This window comes from Phacochoerus africanus, chromosome 10, assembly GCF_016906955.1.
Source record: "Phacochoerus africanus isolate WHEZ1 chromosome 10, ROS_Pafr_v1, whole genome shotgun sequence".
NCBI lineage: Eukaryota > Metazoa > Chordata > Mammalia > Artiodactyla > Suidae > Phacochoerus > Phacochoerus africanus.
The window spans coordinates 89,521,426-89,546,337 of record NC_062553.1 but is presented as its reverse complement, the minus strand read 5'-3'; positions in this window follow the sequence as shown (position 1 = coordinate 89,546,337).

Genomic DNA, 24,912 nt, shown 5'->3' with positions numbered 1-24,912 from the left:
TCGGTCCCTGGCCTTGCTCAGTGGGTTAAGGATCCAGCATTGCTGTAAGCTGTGGTGTAGGTCACAAACGCAGCTCAGATCCCACGTTGCTGTGGCTCTGGCGTAGGCCGGTGGCTACAGCTCCGATTAGACCCCTAACCTGGGAACTCCATATGCCCCGAGAGCGGCCCAAAGAAATAGCAAAGACAAAAAAAAAAAAATCATTAACAGTATTTACCGTTTTTGGAAATTACTCATTTAATAAAATGTCTTGAAAGGTCATCAGATAACACAGCTTGGAAGGAAACAACAAAATAATACTTAAACTCTGCATAAGAAATGAACAGTTAATCAGGGGAAGGCAGAGCAAAGAAAAAGGAGGAGGGAGTGGAAAGATAGAGGAAAGAAAAACTCTATTAGGAAGCTCTAGCTTGAGCAAAAGATGGCAAGCAACAATTTCTAGTGTCAGGATGACCAAAGACTCTTATGAATAGAGGTTTCTCATATTTTCAATAACTGTGGCTATAATGAATACCACTGCCATGAATGAAAAGCAAATGACAATATAAGCCTCAAGAAATTTGCATAATATCAGCGACAACACTGGCTTTACCATTAGAAGCAGGTTTGTCTTTAATGTCTAGCTAATTATATTTTTATCATAAGAGTAACCACAGTTGACTTCCAAATAGCATAATAATTAAGATTCTGGAATCTCACTACTTTTTACATATCCTGGATTCCCCTATAACTAGCCTTGTGAACTTAATCTTGCTAAAACTCATCTCATCTGTCAAATGCAGATAATATTGGTACCTACATTATAGAGCTCTTATGAGGATTTAGTGAAATAATCCTAATAGAATCCTCAGCTCAGTGTTTGAAACAAAATAAGCACTCATTAAATGTCAACCATTATTTATATCTTTCTGTGTACATTTTTATATTATTAAATTGGGAACAAAAAAATCTGTCACAGCAGAGAATTTTACATCCTCCATTTTTCACTAAATATTCCAATGTACGTCTTTTCTTAGTCCTTGAACATTTTGCAAAACTGTAATTTTGATATTATACAACTTATTTAATATGTTGTAAAAACTAATTTACTTCTTTAATTTTATTATATATATATGCAGATATAGACATAATTGCTTATAATACAAATTAAATTATTTCAATATGAATTTTTTGATAACTAATAGTGATAAATTTTTTTTTCAATTACTGAAACTGGATCACTTCCTTTTATAAATGGCTGTTCATATTCTGCTTTTGTCACCTTTTTACCTTGGGCTATTGGTATTTGATTAACATTTTTAACAATACCAAAATAAGAAAAAAATGTATTATGCTTTAAACAAAAACTGACATATGTACTTGTTATATTCATCTGCTGTCAGTGTGAGGATTACCTGATTTGTTTGTTCTTTATTCACATTTATTTGTTTATAGTCCAGAGATTTTTATAAACATAATTAAGGCAGCTTACAAAAATATTAGCATGAAACTTAGAGATCCAAAAGCAAGTTAGGACTGAGTCTAAAACGAATAACATAAAACATAACAAATACCTCTATATTTTCTCAGATTGGATCTAAACTTTGGCAGTGAAATTGGAAAAGATAAAGTTCTGATCGAGTAGAAAACTAGCAAACTATATAAAGACAAAAAACAATTTCTGTAGATGAAAACAAAAATTGAAAAACATATTTTTTAAATGTGTTACCTTTTTCCTTTTTTTTGGTCTTTTCCAGGGCAGCACCTATGGCATATGGAGATTCCCGGGCTCTGGGTCCAATCAGAGCTGTAGCTATGGGCCTACGCCAGAGCCATAGCAATGCAGGATCCGAGCTGCCTCTGTGACCTACACCACAGCTCACGGCAACGCGGGATCCTTAACCCACTGAGCAAGGCCAGGGCTCAAACCCGAATTCTCATGGTTCCTAGTCAGATTTGTTAACCACTGAGCCATGACAGGAACTGCAACATGTTACCTTTTCTCTAAAAGACTATATATTTTTCATTTTTATGCTTATTGTTTGTATACTGCAATAGAATGCAAGCTCCATGAGAGCAGGGAGGTTTAGTGTACTCAGTAATGTATCCCAAGATTCTAGAAGAATCCTCAACACAAAGTCATTGCACAAAACATACCTTTGAATGTAAATGTTATTGCAAACAAAAAAATAGAACAATGAATATACATGTATGCACCCTCTAGCCCCCACTGAGTTAAGGTGTCTAGTATACACACACAATATTGAATTCTACTCCTTTCCCTGCAAAAGAGTATCTTGAATATTTCATTCTTATGTAGTCATTTATAAGTTTACTACACGTTATTTTATTCCTAAGCAATAAATACATATTATTTCTCAAATCTAATAACTTTATGTTTAAGTTCATCCTTACTAACAGATCATTTATCATCACTGCTCTACAGTGATCCATTATATAAATATACAAATGTTTTGGACCAAACTGTGTCCCACAAAATTCATGTGTTGAAACCACAAACACCAATGTGACTATATTTGGAGACAGAGCGTTCAAAGAAGTAATTAAGATTACTTGAGGTTATAATAGTGGGTCACTAATCCAACAGAAGCAATGTGCTTATAAGAGAGACATCAGGGATGCACACTTGGAGAGAAAAGGACACGTGAGGACACAAGAAGACGGCCATCAGTAAGTCAAAGAGAGAGGCCTCAGGAGAAACCAAACTACCTACGGATTCCTCGATCTTTTACTTTCAGCCTCCAGAACTGTGAGAAATAATATCTGTTGTTTAAGACACCCAGTCAGTAGTTAATTTTTTGATGGTGGCATTAGGTGACTAATATATGTCATTATTTTTTTCTATTTTCAGACATGATTATGGTTTGTTTCTAAGTTTCATCACTAAAAACAATAGCATAATTATCTTTCCTTTACTTCTTATCTTGTATATACATGCAAATATTTTTCATTACTGGATACCAGATGGTAAACTCATACCCTAGAATCTGCTCATATTCAATTTTATACTGTATTATTATATGTTTTCTCATGTGATTTGATCAGTCTACACTCTCAGCATATGATTTCCCTGTTACACCACATCTAAAACATTTGCTATTGTCAGAATTTAATGTGTTCCCAACCTGATGAATGGGAATAGTATCTCATTGTGCTTTTCATTTGTATTTTCTTAATTACTAATAAGACTGAAAAATTTTTCACAGGTTAGTGTCCATTTACGATTTCTCTATGTGAACATCTTTTTCTATCTCTTGTCCATTTTCCTTCTGTATTTTCTTTCCTTATTGATTAGTCAAAGTTTTCTATGATCTGAATACTAACTATTGGTCAATAATACAATAGAAAGATTTTCTGTCATTCTGTGACATGTCTTCACAGAATAGATATTTTAAATTTTGTCGTAGTTATATTTATCAACATTATCTTTGTTGTTTATACTTTTAATGATTTAAGAAATCTTTTATTACACCCTGTAATAAAAATAATTAATTTTTTAAGTTATTGTTTTAATTATTTCCCCAATACAATTCCCCTTATACTGTACAGCATGGTGACCCAGTTACATATACATGTATACATTCTTTCTTCTCCCATTATCATGCTCCGTCATAAGTGACTAGACATAGTTCTCAGTGCTACACATCAGGATCTCATTGCTAATACATTCCAAAGGCAATAGTTTGCATCTATTAACCCCAAGCTCCCAATCCATCCTACTGCCTCCCCCTCCCCCAGGCAACCACAAGTCTATTCTCCAAGTCCATGGTTTTATTCTCTGTGGAAAGGTTCATCTGTGCCTTTATTAGATTCCAGATATAAGTGGAATCATACAGTATTTGTCTCTGACTTACTTCACTCAGTATGAGAGTCTCTATTTCCATCCATGTTGCTGTAAATGGCATTATTTTGTTCTTCTTTATGGCTGGGTAGTATTCCATTGTGTATATATACAAATAATTAAAATTTTTGATGACTTTTTTAAATTGTGATTTTAATTTAAGACTCATCTCATCAGATTGTTTATACATGGTATGAAGTGGGGACCCAATTTCATTTTTTAACTTCCTAATCTCATACTAAGTAACATTTCTGTGAAAATCACAATTTCTGTATTGGCGATATTTAAGTACAATTTATTTGTGAATATTTATTTTGCATCAAAAATCACTTAGTATTAATTTGTCAATGTTCAAAATTTGTCTACAGAGTCTCTTAGGTTTTCAATATTTACAGCAATAGTAGTTTGCAAATAATCAAATCTACTTATTATGAAGCTTTGTTGAGATCATATTATGTGAGATTAATACTATGAACTTCAAAATAATCAACAGTGATTTAAAAATAACAAAAAGATGAAAATCCTTTCTTAAAGGAAGTTACATTCACAATATTTTTTCTTGTTAATTATACAAATGTTTTTCCTTACTTGACTAACCTCCTTAGCATCACCTCTCCTACAGATAATCCTGATTTTCCTCTGGGAATCCATTTGTTTCTAGCAAGCTGACTCCATTTCCAGGAATAATAAAAGAAGAACCAATCAGTTTTTCAATTTCCCAGGAAGCAGTAATTGCTCCATGGGTTGTATAGAATATATTTAAGAATTCATTTTAATTCACTGATTCATCTGGTGTTCATTGAATCCTTACCATTAAATGAAGATGCAAGATTTTTAAGTCAAGATATGCATTCTGATATTAATCTCTAAAGTCAGAAAGATAAACAATTAACAGTAACAGAAGATGCCGACTAAAATAGGAATCAAGTAAGTGAGGCTGCAAATGCTGCCCAAATATATCCAGAAAAGTTTCAAATAAAGATGATTTAAGAATAAAAATTCATACATATTTTTAGATATTAGGAACACTGAGACGGGAAAAAAAAAAAGGCACCTGCTTTTTAAAATTTGCCCTAACTCAATCAGAAGATTTTTCAAAATCAATGGCAAAGGAGGTTTCAACCTTGTTGACCTCTTAGAACGAAAAATACATATAGTATACCACAAGAGATGTTCTGGCAATGTGAAGAAAAAGCTATGAATATGTAGAATGTTAAAATGTGATTTCCATTCATAGGGCTTTTACTAAGCTTATTATTGTGCAACTATTACAGGTAGTTCAAAGGAAGAAATCTATAATACTGGGTTCTAGCTATCTTTTTACAGGATTGTTGCATTAGCTTAATGAACTATAGCTGTATCAGTTAATGCTTATTTCTAAGCCCTTTGAAATGACTTCCTAATATTTTCTTTTTCTCTTAAAAACAAAAGAATTCAATAAAAAATTATAGTGGATAAAGTAAGACATTTGGACCCTGTAAACAATGTTCAGGAATGACTTGGAGCTATTATAAATTATCATCTATGAATTGTTTACAACCCAGATGTAAAATTTTTCCCCCCTTGGAATGAGTTTGACAATGCCTTTTATTCCCCCAGTCTTTTCCTGGAACATACATTTTGATGATAGTTCTTAAAATTCTTTTACTAAATTTTTCCAATCTTATTGTAGTATGATTGGCAAATAAGAGATTATGTGTGAAGCATATCATATTTATGATACTTACAAAAAAGTACCCAATAAAACAAACACCCTTGAGTTTAACGATCAGCTTAATAAAGTCTTAACAGTTTTGTCTTACTTGCTTGATATTTTTGGCTGAAAATCAGTTAACATTTATTGATCTCCTACTAATTTTTTAAAAGTTATGTAGATTTACTTATGATGGAATAGTTCAACACGCTCATAAATGCACAAAACAAAAATACACAGCCCAAGATTTATCACAAAATTATTATTTTGCAACCACTGCCCAGGGTAAGAAACAAAGTGTTAACCAACACCAACAAGCTCCTTTCTCATCCTGTTCCATTACTAGCTATCTCCTTTCTTCCCTCCAAGAGTAACCACAATTTCTATTGGAGATCTAAGGGCACAAGCAAACCCACATAAACCAAATTAAGTCTTTGTGACTAAAGCTAAGTGATGTTTGGCTTCAGTCTCTCAGAAAGTCATCATACACCTGGCCAACTTTTGATTTTGTATTCTAACATTTCAGAATCCCGACCCAATGATGGTGGATTTATCTGGGATATCTTCTCCCTCAAGGAAACTTCTGGACTCCAATTTTATCATTATACAACTATAGATGTGATAAATTCATTTGAGTAATAAAAATGCTAAGAATTGTCAAACCAATTCTTAGAGTCTTAGCATCTCCAGAATTGACAAATACCCTAAAGGCCCAGACAGCCCCAAATGCCAGATTCCCACATTGGCTCATTAATTTTTCTGTCTTGCCAACTTGCCAGTTCCTTTGAGCAGATGCCTTGAATCTATGCCTGTCCAGCTTCTCCAGTTTTTTTCAGTAGAACTGTTGATCAAATTTACTAGTGTAGCAATTCTGGAAGCTAAACTTTCATTGATATTTTAATAGAATTATTATAAATAAAATTAATATTCTCTGTGCTGTTTCTTTGATCTCATTTCCCTCCTTTTTTTCTTTGTCCACATAGAACCACTATCCTGAATTGTAGTTTTTCATTCCTTACATTTCATAATTTCACTCCATACATAATACACAGTATTCTATATTTTTATATTTTTAAACATATCACAATACAGAAAATCCCATTCTAACTTTCTTAGTTCAAAAAAATTTGTGATATCTGTAGATCACTTCAAATGCTTTAACTGCTAAATAGTATTATTTATAAAAATATACTGCAAATAAATTAACCACCTTTTGATGGATATTTTAGTCATTTCAAATTCTTTGCTCTTATACATGTAAAAACTATTTTCAGTTTCAGAATATGGACATCTTCATCTTTACTACATTTTGTTCAATTTTTTTCCAAAATGATTTATTCTTTATTTATTCTCAACAGCGCAGTACCCAAGTTCTCTTTGCTACGCATCCTTGATAACAATTGTATTTTCAATGTTAGTATTTTATTTCCAGCCTACAACTGAATATCTGATATTTACTCTGAATTTGCAATTTTGTACTTCATTCTTTTTTCCTCATAAATGCACTGGCTCCCATAGTTTCTTTTTCTCTGAATTTCCATTGTGCCTTCCAATTCTTCTAGTAGGTTGTTTTTTGTTTTTTTTTTAAATTTTCTTCCTGCTTTATAAGATCTACATACATTTGACATTTAAAACCTTTTTCAGCTTTATATTTGTTTAAAACATGTCTTTAAGTAGGCATTTAAATTTGTATATGATGTTGTCATTTTAACATCATATTTACCTATGCTTTCATTTACAACATGCATGGAAATCCTGTGAAATTGGATTGTTATGATCATTATACAACTATAGATGTGATAAATTCATTTGAGTAATAAAATATTGTTAAATAAATTTCTCAAAGGAATAAAAAAAAAACATAGGTAAGACTGCATAACAGTAAAAAAAAAAAAAGTCCCCAATGATTTAATGCTACAGTGCATATTTCATACCGACATAACACTGTGAGACACAAAGATACTGAAGGTAACTCTCTACATAACAATTGTGATGCAGGTTGTTTATGCCAGCCAAAATGACGTTACTCTTCTGTTCCTGCTTTATTACATCACACCTCATGATCTTTCAGCCAAAGTATTTCATTGTAAAACGAAAAACACTATTAATTATCCCCTAGATTCTTCAAATAATAAAAACATCTCCTTGCGATGTACAAAATATTTTCAAGCAAATCATCCATGTTAATCCTCTCAAAATTCTCAGAAACTAATGCTATTTCCCCACTGCATGGCTGGAGAAACTGATGAAGCTAAAGCTGTTTAAGAAACTTTGCAAAGGTTATTCAGTTGTTAAGTAGCAGAAGGATGGTTCAATCATATGTCTTCTGATTAGTCTTTCTAATACATCATAGATGAAGTAAATAGCCTAACACATCTTTACACAAATGAATGACTTGGATTTGGGGGATGTAATGACTCGAGAAATAAAGTTTCTCATTATTATAACTTAACAGTAAATAAAATTATGTCAAATATATTTCCTGACTGTGTTCGACGGAAGGTGCACAGCCTGACCGAGATGTTACTTAAAACATCAAAGCATATTTCAGTTGTGGTGATTTAACTGAGAGAGAAAGGAACTACACATTATAAGTGTGACTCCAGGATCTTTAGCATACAGAAAAAACTGAATATCCATCTAACCCAACTAGCTTGCCCTTGTGTTGAATCAAAGTCAGAGCAATCAATGAGAAGAATTCTGCCTCTTCAAAGTGTATTAGCAGAGATACAAGCAGACCATGAACTGAAAATGGCTGGGGAAAAAAAGTGGTTAGTCCTACAGAGTAATGTTATTTATCTGTATTTCCTTGATTTCGAATGTGCCTTCCAACGTATAACAGAAACATGAAAAGCATATGAATGTTATTGTGTCTTGTTCCCATTCTAAGAAAAAATACTAATGATTTTCCTTTGACAAGGAGCTATGAAGTTACACTTTAAAAACACACAAAGGAGCTAGCATTATTACAGTTCATTAAGTTTATAACCAACTCAGTATTAAACATATCAGCTACTTAAAAAAATTTCAAGGAGTTCCCATCGTGGCTCAGCAGTTAACGAAACCGACTACCATCCATGAGGACCTGGGTTTGATCCCTGGCCTCGTGCAGTGGGTCAGGGATCTGGTGTTGCTGTGAGCTGTGATCTAGGTTGCAGACATGGGTTGGATCCCACATTGCTGTGGCTCTGGCACAGGCTGGCAGCTATAGCTCCGATCTGACCCCTAGCCTGGGAATTTCCATGACACGGGTTTGGCTCTAGGAAGCCAAAAAAAAAAAAAAAAAAGATGTTGACCTTTATCTTAATGACAATGAGAAACCACTAAAAGGTTAAAAAGTGAGTAACATGACTGGATTCAAGTTTTAATAAAATCACTTGGGAATAACAATACAGAGACTGGTCAGAGGAGTACCATATAGTTGAGGGAAGCCCAGTTAAGAGGTAATCCAAGAAAGAAAAGATGGCTGACTGGTGGAAAGTGGTTGCACCAGTGTTGGCAAGGCTTGAAGAGAATTGAAAGCAATTCAGTTATGCCCCCTCTCTTCATCCTGGGCTCTCTAACTGTATAGAGATGGGTGATTGACACATTTGGTAAAATCAGAGATCTTCTCCTCAGTCTGCATCCTCCAGCATAAAAGAAGGACTGGCTGTGAAATGATTCTCTCTCTTCCTCTGCCACCAAATTTAGTGAGCTGTTGGTAACACTCTAAATATTAAGTCAGAAACTTATTTCTCTTCTATTAGAACTTAATCAAAATCTAGAGTGATCACAGCTCACAGATGGTAGATAGGAAGAAACTTGAAGTCTCAAAAAATACTTCATATCCTAGGGGTAATATATATGCAATTTTTTTACTTTCTGAGTCTATTATGTGTCTCTGTGTATGTGTGCATGTATGTTTGCACGTGCATGTGTGTGGTCTAATAAAGAACACATTCTTTATAAAATTACTGTATTAATTTTTTAATATAAAACATATAATATGGTACCTAGCACAGAGGAGATGTTCAATAGATACCTAATCCCATCTTTCCACCCAACCTTTTATTAACTAACATTCCAGAAAGTGAGGGTTCTTGTAGGGAAACTAGATTGAAAATATGTATTAGTAATCCCTAAACTAAGAATAAAGACCCTAAAGAACTATAACTTTTAGTTTTTACTTTAGAAATGCCCAAGTCTAATTTGTCATGCTAATTAATAAATACATCAAGAGTCTTTGTTTAAAACATATTAAAAAGTTGATATTTTTTCTTCTTTAGGTCTCTGTTTTTACCCAAGGAGTAGCTATGCTATAGCGACTTTTTTACATATTGAAATATTAGAGTAGTATTTTAACTTCTCTTCCCTGGGAGTTTTATTATAATGAAAGAGAATGGAATAGAAAGTTAAAACCTAATCAACCTACATATGCTGCCAAAAATCTGATTCTCAGTCACATCATCCGAAGTTTCATAAATGTGCTGCTCATTACTATTATCCTCCATACTCAGGGAGTTCCCAAAAAGTCCAAGGAAAGATACTAATTTGGCCACAGATCACAAACTTCAGCAGAAAGTTTTTAAAAAGTCATAGACAGAATGCAACAAGGCAATATAAGTAAAAGTGAACAATAAAGCTGTCATTTTTAACAGGATGGCAAAGACATTGACACTCAATGAATTAGAGATCCCATAAAAGTTTGCTTTCTCTGCTCCATCCCATCTACCCTCTTTTCCAACTCAAAGGCAATCAAGTCACTTCCTTGGGGAACATGGGTAATGCGGCAGAGTTTTCGCTCTACTTGTATCAGACAAAATGATCTCTATTCCACTGCCACTGTGATTAAACTTTTTATATCTATGAAACAAGAGATGAGATTTTAGTATTAGAACTTGATATAGGAAATTCTTCTTTACACACCACTTTACTCTTGAGAGTCTCTGACACGACTTTCTGTGAATTTCCTGTGCCTATTTTCAAATATTTTACTATTCCTATAAAAATAATTAAAGATATCCCTAAAGATGTCATAAGGATTTAACAAAAGAACTACTTGTCCTCCATTTCTCTTGTTACTATGGAATGGATAGGCTCTATTTCTCTGCAATGATGCAGAGATATTCAGGAGGGAGTTGATGTCGAGTGCCACTCACTTAGCATGTAAAATATGTCAAGCAGTCTGCAATTGGACCTCTGCCATTTTATTTATACTCTCCTTTCTCTCTTTCCCTTCTTCCCCCCCTTTCCCCTGAGGCTGCATCTTAAAGGTTTTGGGGCAAGATGTTTACATCCAATAATGTCTTTCTTACAATGTAACATATCACCCCCTCAGAATGCTGGTACTTAAAACCTTAGTCTAGAACAGTTATTCTCACCAGAGTCCCTTTAATCTGAACTGTTAAGAAGAGGAAGAGGAATTCTAAGCTAAACCCATCCTCCCAACTGTATCCCTTAATTACCACTCTGTCCTTTCTTAGGGGTTAGGATTATTTCCCTGTTATGCATTCTCCATTCCACTTATGAATAATCTTATAACACAGTGGAAAAAATGTCAAGAAATATCATTAGGCATCTAAGAACTAAGAAACTAAATAAAAAATGCAATTTATGTCTAATAAAGCCTAACAATGACCTTGAACAAGTCATTAAAACTCATCATTAACCACCTCTGCACCTGAAAATGAGGGAATTTAACTCTGACATCTACTACCCCTTCAAAATGATGTAACAATTTATATCATTAAATTTCAGTATCTTATATTGGCAATTTACTGAAATGGTTTTCTATCCTTTGGTTGAAAATTCATACTATGCCAGAAAACATACTACTATTTAATAATGGTCAGTCTCCAGTAGGGGAAAAAAGCATGGCATATAGAACTAGAGTTTAATGTTCAAATCAGACAGATGCTTAACTCAGTGTGCAATCCTTTCTCATTCCTCAGTCTGATGAAGCCTGTACTTTTTGCCACAGGGGAATTATTTGAAGAAGTGAAGAGGAAGACAAAGAAGCAAACTTGGTATTTATTAGTTTATAAGACCATGCTGCTTGATGAAAACTCCCACAGCACCCCTGCCTCCACCAACACAACCATTTCCCAAGTGTGTGTGGTTGAGTTTGAGTGGAATAAAAGAAGCATTTTGATTCCTTATCTAATTCTTAATGAAAAAATCAATAGTTCTGTTCTGAGAGTTAAGGGAAATGAATACAGATTATGACAAAATATAACTCAGGGCTTTGTGAAGGTCAGAATCTTCCCTTATGTTACATAAATATATATATGAGAATTTATTATTTTTATATTTGTCACATGAGAATACTTTTATGATGATAATATATGCTATATGTATATTCAAAACATGAGGCTAGTTATATTATGATAAATTGTTAAGTAATGTATATATTTTAACCCTCATGTATAAAATTTTATATTAGCACTTGAAGTGATAAGAGAGTACTAAAATTTAATTCTACTGTTAGGATCAAAATTAAAAATTCTTATACAATTATATTTAAATAATTAAATGGTATGTTGGAAATGGAGCATGGTGGGGAGAAGAGTGTTTCAGAAACTTTTTTAGAAGGAGGAAGATTAAGTGTTTGAGTTCATAATTGAGTTTTATACAAATTTCCCATTATGTACATATATACAAAAATGTATTCCATAAAGTATATTTATCAACTATAAATACTTCTCCAAAATACTATTTTTTCACACATATGTACATGTGAGGATAAAAAAAATACCCATTTAAATTTTTACAAAGGACTTTTAAAAAGACTGTAATACTCTAATGTATGAGCTTACACCAATCTTAAAATATAAACGGGTAATTTTTTTAATTGGTGCTAAACATTAAAAGTAAGATTTGTAAATAGCCACGTGAAATATACAGGGTGTGAACTGGAGACTGCCACTTGCCATCTGCCTCTACACACTGCCGACCCTCATCACCCCCTGAAAGAGCTGAGGGTAGAGATCAGGAGTGAGGCACTCTGTTCTCTGGGAGAACTGGCAGAACAGGTCTTCAGTTAGGTCTTTTCAGCAGATTTTATGAGCCCAATTCTTGCATCTCTTCATATCTAGAAAAGCACTAAAATCCTTCATGGTGACATCTGTTGCTCATGACCAGCAGTAACGTTCATGAGACCAGCAGAAAGTCTGTAAAATGTGTGTATGGTTACATGTACCTCTCCCTTCAATAAAATCATATGTATACTGACCTTTCCCCTATATCTCTGGAGTCATATTTCAGAGCTATCTGAAATGCTGCTTCTCAGGCTATAGTCCTCATTTTGCCCTAAATAAAACTTAACTTTATACTTTTAAGTTGTGCATATTTTTAAGTCAACAAGGGTTTAAAAGATAATAATAGCACCATAACTCATTTATAATTTGAATTTTCTTTTTATATAAATGATGTGCAACAAATAATTCTACCTTTATAAATAACCTTCTATATAGAGTCATGCTAAATGAATGACACCATAAAGGTATTGATGTAATTGCTACATTCTTCTCTCCTTGGTATTTGAAAAGATTTATAGTCATTTCTCTATTTAGCCAGCAGATGTGAAGTGATTTTAGGATGATCTGTATCCACCAGAAGGCACCACATGTTTCTTATTTAACTTCATTTCCGTGGAAACCTGAAGACTCCTCATGCATCGTCTTTTTAGTTTCTTGAAGAAAAACAGCTTTCATTATTTTGGCACAAGACACCCGTAGAAGGTCCAATGTCAAAAATAATTAGAATTTTACTTTTCAGCATCTTTCCTGCAGTATATTGACTATCTAGAGAAGCCTCGCTGTCTGGTGTCTGATAAATGTGTTCTTGAGTGTATGAGCTGAAGGGACTCTGAATCAAACCAGTTAGAGTTGTCCATGTAAAATCATAAAGGTACAGAAATGTACATATCGAGACATTCATTAATTTACCTTGTGACTATTCTACTTATTAAAATAGAGGTTACTTTGACAGACTAGCTCAAATGCTATGTCTATAGAGAATAGGAAAATACATCTAACTACATGGTTATCATGGTATTTGCAAATTGAGTTTTAATAGTTACTATCTTTTCATGAAAACAAAGCATCAGATTAGTACTGGTCCTAAGACTTCTGCAAACTGTAAAGGTGATAAAGGAAAGCTCATATTAAATACTGGAAGAAACAAAAACAAGAGGGGGAGAGAGCAATTACTTAATTTAAAGTTATACCAAACTCTTCATCATGCCTGACCTCACACTGCTTTTCCACAAGTACTTGCCATTTTATAAATGATCCCCTCTGTCTGGCAAATTTGTGCTGTTTCTCCTTCCAGATACAATTTAAGTTTCTCTTTCCACCTTAGAGCATTTCAAAACTTCAGAAGGTTGTTCTTCCACAGCATTTCCACTATATCTTAACTGTGATACTTATCACACTGCATGTAAATTTTATATTTATATTCTTGCCCCATTATACTTAAGCATTTGAATACAGTGACATCCTGTTTTTATATACATTGAAAATGAATATGGGTTTTTTTCTGGCTGCACCTGCAGCATGTGGAATTTCCTGGGCCAGGAATCAAACACACATGAGGAAACAAAGTCACTGAAGTGACAACACTGGATCCTTAATCCACTGTGCCACAAGAAAACGCTCCAAAAGGGTTTGATATAGACTTCACCCTCAAAAAAAAAAAAAAAAATGCCTCCTGAATGAGTAGATGACTGAAAGAATGAATGAATGAAGAAAAATATTACCAAAAGCACCTTTACAATACTAGGTAAAGTGAAAGCTCTGCACTCAGTGTCAGTATTAGAATAGATAAGTATATTTCTGCCTATTCTTAATTCAGATATGGATAGCAAATTCTAAAGAAATTCATTCTATATGTTATTTTACATTAGACCATATCTATGTAGAAAAACTGTTCCACATTTTATTATTTGATTTTTAGAATTATTGCCCTTACAAACATGGCAAACAAACAAGCAAACAAACAAATGCTGGACTTGTCTGAGCAATATAATCTAAGGATTATGGAGCATGTAAAACACAATGGATAAATCAAACTAAGGAGCCAGTTGTAGGGTGGTTCTTACTTAATTCTCCCAGAAAGAATTTAACAAAGGAACCTGTAAATGAGTATTGAAAAGTGAAGGGCTTTTAAATTAAAGAGTTAAGAATTCAGAGGTAACACGACAGAAAGGAGGAAGACCACATGGGAAGCAAAGTTTGTTTAAGGGATTCTAAAATGTAGCTGTATTATAAGGTGAGAATAGAAAACAGAAAGATTAGCTTTTATCAACTAGCCCAGTGTAAATTATGAGGGTTTTAATGAAAATAGTATCTACTTAAGTAGAAAAGGAAGAAGAAATTAAGATCTCTATTTGTAAAATAAAAAGCAAAAGTTGATGCTGGCACAAACACTTTGGAGGTAAAAGAAGGTAAGGCAAAATAGCTCCAGGGTTACTTTCCACCCAGGCACTATTGAGTAGAGATCAGGAATATGCTAGGACGATACCAAATCAAGAAATTTCAAATGATATATTTCTTAGAGAAGCTAACAAAATCAGTCTTGATTTGCTAATTTTGAGGAAGAATTTACAGATAGAGGTGGAGAAACGCTGATGCATTTGAAAGCCCCAGAATAAAGAGAGGATAAGAATATTTGAAGTGATCAGTTTAAAGTCATGCTTTAATATAGGAATGTTATAAAGGAAAGAACAGAAAGTAAAACAGACACAGACACAGACTCAGGAATTCATGAGGTTAATGAGTAAGGCAACAAACAGAAAAACAAGCTAAAAAAAAGGTTAAGAAGCAGAGAAAGAAGATCTAAGAATCATGAAAATATAAACCCATTTTTCCAAAGAAATATCCAAATAGAGGAGTAAGACAACTTTCAAATGATCAGAGATGTTAATCCTAACAAGAACAGAGTGAGCACAGTGGTTATGTCTAAGGTATCATTGATAATTACTGCTAGAATGATAAAGACAAAATTAAACATAAAGGAAAAAGAAAAAGAGGAAATTGAAATTTGGTATGTGCTCAAAAGGGATTTAGCCAATATATATACTTATTTAATTCTCCCAACTTTATCAAGTAAGCATAGGTTAAGACTAATGGCCACACAATTTACCTACACAAGCAGATCCTCTTATGTTGCTGGACAAACAGAAATGGACAGGGGAAGATAGACTCTCTGTGGCTTATTAAAATTCAGTCATGAAGGAAAAGAGAAATTAAGATATAAACTATCCAGAACTATCACAAACCCAAGTGAAGTTTTTGTTCTGGACTGCTTAATTTAGGAGAAAGCCACAATTGGATAATTCTGAAGATAAGCAGACACTTGACAGAATTCTGGGACAAGAGGGAGTACTAATTTACTATTCTCCCAAAAATAGTTGTTGAAAACCTATAGTTACAGAATAGAGAAAACTTTGAAAAGAAAGCAAAATGCAAAGGCTTTGCAATTCAGACAGAAAAAAAGTTTTATAGGAAGATATTCAAAATGCTACCTCATATCTAAGTATGAGCAAGTCACACTGCTGAATGAAGTATGTAAGAAAGTCAGCACCATCAAGGATTCTATTTTAATAAAACAAAACTGAATTCCTAGCTTTTGGTGACAAAGTAGATGACTCTGAAAATTGTTCAAAGTAATACCAGCTGAAGTTAACAGGTGTGCTGGAAGGTTGGGAGTTGGGAAGTCGGCCAATTTTATAGAGATATACCAGCAAATTCTGCAGGGTTACTGATGTATTTTTCTTGTCAACAGAATGTGTATACAAATCCCTCATCTCACTGAGAACTTTTCCTGAAATAATTTTTTAATAGCTTAGTTCCTGATTGATAACCAAAACAATTAAACCAAATTGTATTATATCAAAGTAGATGATGAGTAATAGTATCAATTATTTGTATTTTGGAGCTTTAAACACTTTGAAGAAATAAACATTTTGAAGAGTTAAACTTTCACTAAAGGTACAGGCATTAGAAACATTTTAAATCATGATTCTGGCAATCAATATCTTGAAATTTTAGTTCCTCAGATATAAAATGAACATAATTCTACAGTGTAGGGTGGTTCTTAGAACTAAAAGGAAACATAAAACTACTTGAATAGAAACTGTTACATGGTAGAAATTGAAAAAAAAATGACCCTAAGGACTTGAAAGGCAAACTGAAATTATACATATGGCAGTAACATTAAACTGTAATTTTGAAAAAGTTAAAATAATGACCCATTTAAATATAATATGAACACACTTCAAATATGTAGTTTAACTCATTAATTAATGAGAGCATGAAAGATGCTACATCTTGTCAATGAATCATCCTAAAAGCATACACACATTTAAGCAAATAGAAATACTGAAATTAATGTGTTTAATAGATAAAAGAACTTGACTCTTCCATAGGGTTTGTGGAAATCAACGGCAACTCTACTTCTCAAAATGCATCTGTATGTATATTAGCAAGAATCATTTGTATCACCAGCAGTTATCTACAATTTACAAGGTTGTAAAATAGCTAAAAGATGATGAAAGACAGAGATAAATAGAATCTGTGCAGTGAACAAGACACCCAGTAATAATTTCTGCCCATTTCCATTTGTCCATTTACACATTTTTCGGACTGTCTTCCCACCTACGTCCATCTTAATATCAAAGAAATTTTATTATTGGTTACAGAAGAATAGGCTGGTCTTATTAGGTCTGATGCCGTTATTTGTGTAGAACCAATAAGAGTGTTCACTGACCCTATAGGCTTTCTTTTGCAAATCAAGTGCCATAAAGTATTAAACCCACGAGACCACAAAATTCATATCCATGTAAAATTTTTCATAAAAACTCTGATTATACTTTTAAATACCTTTATTTATTTGCTATCCAGTGGATAGGAAAACAAACCCAATAAACTGTCAAATAGCAAATTTTAACTACAGTGCCTATAAAAGAGAGTGTATTCTTCCCTTCTAGAGATCCTCAAAATTTCCTAAGGCTCCTACCTGTCAGATATTTATCTTACCACCTAGAATATACAGCTTTGTAAGCCAGGTATAAGGCCAGTTTTCCTAAAAGAACTTTGTATGAATTGGTTCTGTCAATAAAGCAAGAAAATTGTTACTGAAAACTGACTTGTCACATCCAATTCATTGGGCATCATTCTTAAATATGACATTCCAGGTGTGGCCTAATTACACAATTTGTTAATTATGTACCGGTAAAAAGGAGAACAGTTTTTTTGTTGTTTTTGTTTTCTTTTTTTTAAATGACTGTGCCTGCAGCATATGGAAGTTCCCAGGCCAGAGACTGAATCCTAGCTGTGGCTGCAACCTTCAGCAACACCAGATCCTCTTTAACCCACTGTGCCAGGCTGGGGATTGAATCCATGCCTCTACAGCAAACTGAGCCACTGAAGTCAGATTCTTAACCCACTGAGCCATAGCAGGAACTCTGAGAACAGATTCCTACAGATCAAATGAAGTCTGTTTTTATTTTTCCACTAGAAGTAAAGAGACTCAGATTTCAAGAATTCTGGTAGGTCAGTGAGAATTAGCTACCATTTTTAAACATATTAATTCAATTATAAATATAGTTATTAAATTGTTTCAAGTTGCAAATAGCTTAAGAAAAAAGAAACAGGAACTCCATATATATCTGGAAAATAGAACTTTCAAACAAAACCAATAATATTGCAAATAAGTAAACAAAATGTAATTTCTCTCATCAATTCATTCAATCCTATGTACTTTTTTTTTTTTTTGGCTTTTTAGGGCTGCACCCGTGGCATATGGAGGTTCCCAAGCTAGGGGTCCAATCGGAGCTGTAGCTGCCAGCCTATGCCACAGCCACAGCAGCACAGGATCTGAGCCACATCTGCAACCTACACCACAGATCATGGCAATGCTGGATCAAACCTGCATCCTCCTGGATACTAGTCAGGTTTGTTAACCACTGGGCCATGACAGGAACTCCTAATCCTATGTAATTAGTTGTTTGTTCATTTGTTTTTCTGCTGGAGCCTAGGTTATCTCTCCCCTTGCAGGTGGCTGACTTTTTCTAGACTAAAATGAGCCTTGGAAATTCTGATTCAGTTCACCAGTACAGTATGAAAATTATCTAAGTGATATCTACACAGAGCCTTTACCTATGAGTTTATGCTTTAGTGTCAATAGTTTGAAGTACCTGATGGAATACTTTTCCTCAAAGCGCTTTGAGAACATCTTTCTTGGAAACATTCTCTGGCCTACAGCTTGTAGCAGAGTCTTCAAGAAAGACTAATAATAAAATAAAAAACTATCTGTACGTGATACTGGATTAATTTCTGGTGTGTAGTCAGTTATTTCTTTTTCTTTTTTTCCTTTTTACAGTCATACCTGCAATATATGGAAGTTACTGGGCCAGAGGTCGAATTAGAGGCACAGCCACAGCCACAGCTACACCAGATCTGGGCCGCATCTGTAACCTATGCCGCAGCTATGGCAATGCCAGATATTAACTCATGAGGCCAGGCCAGGGATTGAACTCTCATTCTCACAGAGACAATGCTGGATCCTTAAGTAGCTGAGCAGAAAAGGAACTCCTGTAGTTAGTTATCTCTAGAAGTAATAATATCAGGGCAGAGGAAACTAATATTCTCTATGGCAGCACAGTAAGTATATAATTGTCTTAAAAGAAATTTGATCAGTGCTTTCCCTAAGGGTAAATACATATCACGGAAAGAAGCGTATGATAAATCTCCAGAGTCTTCCCATAATGCATACATTTTCTAAAATATTTCTATTTAATAATACCTTATCTATACAAAACTTGAGAAGGCTGGGTATATGTTCTGATCTGGCATTTTCTATGCAACTCTTAGAACAGCAACACATAAAACAAAGCTAATGATTTCTAGCATTTCCCTTTAAATAAAGAGAAAAAAAGGAAGTTATGTATAATTTTCCAGGAGCTGTCTGGAAAATCTCAAAGAAAATTTTAAGTGTACTTTTTACAAGTATTAGTGTAGATTTGGGAAAAATAAAATCAAAAGCGTTGTCAAAGATGTGGGCACTTGATTAGGATAGAATCACAGTTGCCTGAGAAGCAATAGTTGGTTTTATATTTAATCAAGGTGACAATAAAACATTTTAAGGACACATAAAAAATAACACAATTGCTAAGAACTATAGCTTATCCAAAAGCAAAGAAACTTTGGTCTTTTTTTCTCCTTCCTTTAAGTAGTAAAGAAGATAATAAATTCAGTATAAGATATAGAAATCTGAAAAAACACAGAATCTTTACCACCTAGGCAGACTGCAATGAATTAAAAAACAACCTCTCCTATTATACCTAAAGACACTAATTAAAAACTTCAGACAAAAGTTCAACTTCAAATTGAGTGAATCCAAATGTTATCCTTCATTATGTCCCTTTACTCTCTGGAATCAATGGACACTAATTTAGGACAGTGGTTCAATCAGGGGGGCTGCAAGATGAAAACAATTTTCATAATAATACCAAGATGCTGTTTTTCTTAAAATGTAATGTGTTTATTATCACTATCTTCAAATGAATCAATAATGTTAAATATGTCAGTTTCTGTTTCCAATATGGTAAATATAAAGAGTTAATATACATAAACAAAAGCTCTTTGAGGTCTACGAAGTATAAATGGTTCAGAGACTAAGAAGCCTGAAAACTTCTGCATTAGGAAAAAACCTACACTTTTTCCCTTGATAAACAAAAACAGGCACACAATTGTATTTCTTTATCATCACTGCTCATAGTACAGATTCTTTTAACAAAAGTAACTACTGTTTCACATATAAAAGCAAGGGATTGGATAAATTAAAACTGTCTTACCAGCAGTTCCGTGAACATACAAAATAAAATTTTCTAATGTTACATATGCCTCTTTTACACATTCATGACTTACAGCTATAGCCTCTCTATAGCATATTAAATTAAAGTAAAAAGGCATATAGAATCAAAATAATGTTTAGTAACCAGGCTTTGGTAATTAAAAATTAGTTACTTTACTTAAAAATTATTTAGGCATACAATGAGTATCTGTTAATTAACTTAAGGTAATATCAGACCAAGGTTTTAAATTATTTAAAGATCTCAGAAATTTCCTTTGAACTGACATACTACAAAACACAATTAGTATAGAAATAAAAAGTCTGATAAAAATATTATTCAATTTATTTGAATAAATTTAAATTTTTCTTAATGTTAAACATAACCAATGAGTAATTAACTGCCTAATTTGACCAATAAAATTATAAAAGTTTGGGAAAACAAATCTACATAGAATAAAATGTATACTTTTATTATATTAATAAATCAAAGATCAATGACACCAAGAACTACTTTTTTGAAAAGATAAACAAAATTGATAAACCTCTAGCCAAGAAGGTTCAACAAGAAGAGAGGGCTCCAATAAACAAAATAACAAATAGAAAAGGAAAAATAACAACTAATACCACAGAGATACAAAATATCATAATACTTCGAACAGTTATATACTAACAGACTTACATATATAGAAAACTAGTGATTACTAGTGGAGAGAGGGAAGTGGAAAGGGGAAAGGTAGAGGTATGGAATTAAGAGATACAAACCACTATGTATTAAATAGATAAACAAAAAGGATATATTATATAGAACAGAGAATTATAGCCAATGTCTTATAATAACTTTAAATGTAGTGTAATCTAAATCACTAAATCACTATGCTGTGCACCTGAAAATATATAATACTATAAATCAACTCTATTTCAATTAAACAGTAAAAAATAAATGTGGATAAACTATAAATAAGAATAAAATAATAACCCTCATACATAAAATGGATGTATCTCAATATTTTTATTTAATTATTTAGTGACAAAACCAGTGATATATAGCAAAACAGTTCAAGGAAGAATTAAGAGACACATTAAGTAATCAAGAATGTTAAAATGAATTTAAACAATAGATGGAAACTGACTTTAGGAGGAAGGAGAAAGAAATCAATAGCACCTCTACTGGAGAAAATTTATTTTACATATAAGAAAACCATATCCATTGCTTGCTATCATTTATCTACAAATTAGAGTGGTTACACAGCTCAAAGTTAGTGAATAATGAGCTAGACAGAACACCCAATATTTTGTGCATTTCAAAGGCATTCACAATTATTCCTGAATTTATCAGAGACTAATTTGCCAAATTGTTCCTATTAAATGAACTGATCTCTAATTTTAGATAAAGAAAAAATGAATCTAATCAACAAAGTTCCCAACAGAACCAATTATAACTCAGTGAAGAACTTAATTAATTAAATTTATAAAATTACATATATTCAATTTATTGAAAAATTGGATGTGGTAGAATGCAATCAGGAAGAAACTTTATTCTTCCTCATAACTTCCCCTTTCAGTGCATTCTGTAGATTGATTTTCTTTCCTAACTCTAAATGAAATCTCAAGAAAATGTCATAGATTTCTGGTTCTTTCAGATAATATAAATCCTTCATAGTTTAACATCAAGTGTTTAACTTCTCTTTAAGTCTACAATTTCTCTCTCCTCAGGTGATAAGTAAGAATCAACAGAAAGGAAAAGCACAGTTCCTTTGTCTTGGTCTCCTGCCCCATACTGTGGCTCTTTGGGGAACCTTCCAAGTAGAAGCAAGAGAAGTGGAGAGAGATAAGAATAAGAAAGTCTCACATGCCTGGAGATGTAATCCAGGAATAGTATCATTTGGGTTTAGTATATGCCAAAAGCTAACTCTTTCTTTTAGGAGCCTTCTTCATCATTGCCTAGCTTCCTGAAGTTCCGTAAGTGGATGACAGTGTTCCTTCTGTGGTTGTTTATGTCCCCGTTACTTAAGTTCCACCTCTCATAGGGCATGCTAGATTTCCAGGCTTTCCTGTGGAGGTTCTCAAACCTGGCTGGCAGTACTCTCAGAAAGAGTCCTTTAGGGATGGTTCACTGTTAGCATTTTGTTTAGTATTCTTCTCTAGCACATGAAAAAAATAGTATCTCTGCTTGGCAACAAGTGGAAGTACAGCTCTCTCTCAAAGCAGTACATGTGACCTTGTTCCAAGGTAACCAGCTCTGGTCTCTTGCATTTAGATTTTATAGACCTGAATACAGACTTGGTTCATCTGAAGTCCACTTTCATTTGACCTGAGCTAAGGAGGATATACTGCCTCACAATAGGAAGTTAGAGGAAAGTTACAATAATGCCAGTAACTCCTTCTCGCTAAAGAAGACCTCCATTACAATGTCTCCAACTTCATATTACATGTCTTCCTCTGCCCTTCTGTAGCCCACAGGTGCCTTATGGACTAATACTGGCAGATTCTTTTTCACAATATCTTATAATTTGCGTAATTAAGAACTCTGTTAATAATTTTCTCCTGTATCATTTGCCTCATGGCTTCTGCTGAAACTTAGAAGACATTCAAGACCACATTTAACATTAATATTCATAATGAATAACATTCATTATGAACATTTATTCATATGTCAACTATTCAGTGGGGCCTATATTCAACTTCCTATTAGAAGTTAATTCTTATTATTGCGTAACTTTAAAATTGGAGCCACATTCACTTCTAGAACATACATAACACCCTTCCAAGCTTAATTTTTCCCCACAGCTTAACAAGTCTAACTGTATTGTATCTAAGTATATTGTGTATATATAACTATACCCTGCTTATTCCTTTTATGTATCATATAGCTATAGAGAAAACAGTAAGATTGTATCCCAGGGGAGATAACGATAGTAGAAATAAAGACAAGTAATCAGATGTAGCATACACTTCAAAGGTAGAGGTGACAGGACTTATTGATGTAGCAGATGTAAAAGGTAAGGGAAAGAAATAAAATATGTATTCTACTTTTTAAGCCAGAGCAATCAGGTTTTGTATTACAGTTGTTGGTTCATGTTTTTCATTATTTCTGCTCAAAAATTTATTAATAAATTGAAAGGATTATAAAAAGTGAACTTTGGTGAAGTCAAGAGTTCATCACAAGTTCCTGAGAAATTAGTGAATTTAATGATAAGCTTTGAAGAATAAGAAAAGGAGACTAAGAATCAACAGTCAGGATGCTATAAGGAAAGCAAAGTTGGGACAATGATGTGATTGGATGAGACACTGAAAATAGAAGAAGTAGCCAATTCTGTCAAATGCCACTAAAGCTGGGAAAAAAATTCATTGTATATACAGATATTAAGACTATGGAATACTCATCAGAAGGGAAAGATGAGCACCAAATCCAGAACAAAGTTGTGAATGTGAGGTGGGGAATAAAGAAATTAAGCACAGCAATCCTTTCAAGAAACTGGGATGGTACAGTGCAGAGAGGTAGAAGATGACAGTTGGAGAGGGCTGCAGACTAGGGGAAGAGATCTGGATCTGAGAAGCATTCTATTGCTGTTTTTAAGGAAAACCTTGTGTGTGTATACACACATGGGAATGGGTCAGTGTAACTACAGAGTATACAAGAAGGAAATAACACTTTTATGTTTTCTGATCAATGAGAAAATCAAGAAGGAAATTAAAAAAAACTCGAGACAAATGATAATGAAGACACAACCACACCAAATTTATGGGATGCTGCAAAAGCAGTGCTCAGAAGGAAATTCATAGCAATACAGGCCTTCCTCAAAAGAGAAGAAAAATCTCAAGTCAGTAACTTAACCCAACACCTGAATGAATTAGAAAAAGAACAAACAAAACCTAGAATTAGCGGAAGGAAGGAAATCATAAAGATCAAAGAGGAAATCAATAAAATTGAGATACAAAAAAAAATACAAAAAAGATCAATAAAACCAAGAGCTGGTTCACAGAAAAGGTAAACAAAATTGACAAAACCTCTGGCTAGACTCACTAAGAGGAGAGAAAAAACCCAAATAAACAAAATAAGAAATGATAGGGGAGAAGTCACAAGAGATACTACAGAAATAAAAAAAAACCATGAGAGAATACTATGAACAATTGTATGCCAACAAATTTGACAAGCTAGAAGAAATGGATAACTTTCTAAAGACTTCAGCCTGCCAAAACTGAATCAAGAAGAAATAGATCAACAGAACAGACTGATCATTAGAAATGAAACACTCCCTACAAATAAAAGTCCAGGACCAGATGGCTTCACAGGTGAATTCTACCAAACATACAAAGAGGAACTGATACTCATCCTCCTTAAACTTTTTCAAAAGGTTGAAGAAGAAGGAACACTCCCAAAGACATTCAATGACACCACCATCACCCTAATTCCAAAACCAGACAAAGATACCACCAAAAAAGAAAACCATGGGCCAGTATCTTTGATGAATATAAATGCAAAAATTCTCAGCAAGATTTTAGCCAACTGAATCCAACAACATATCAAAAAGATCATACACCA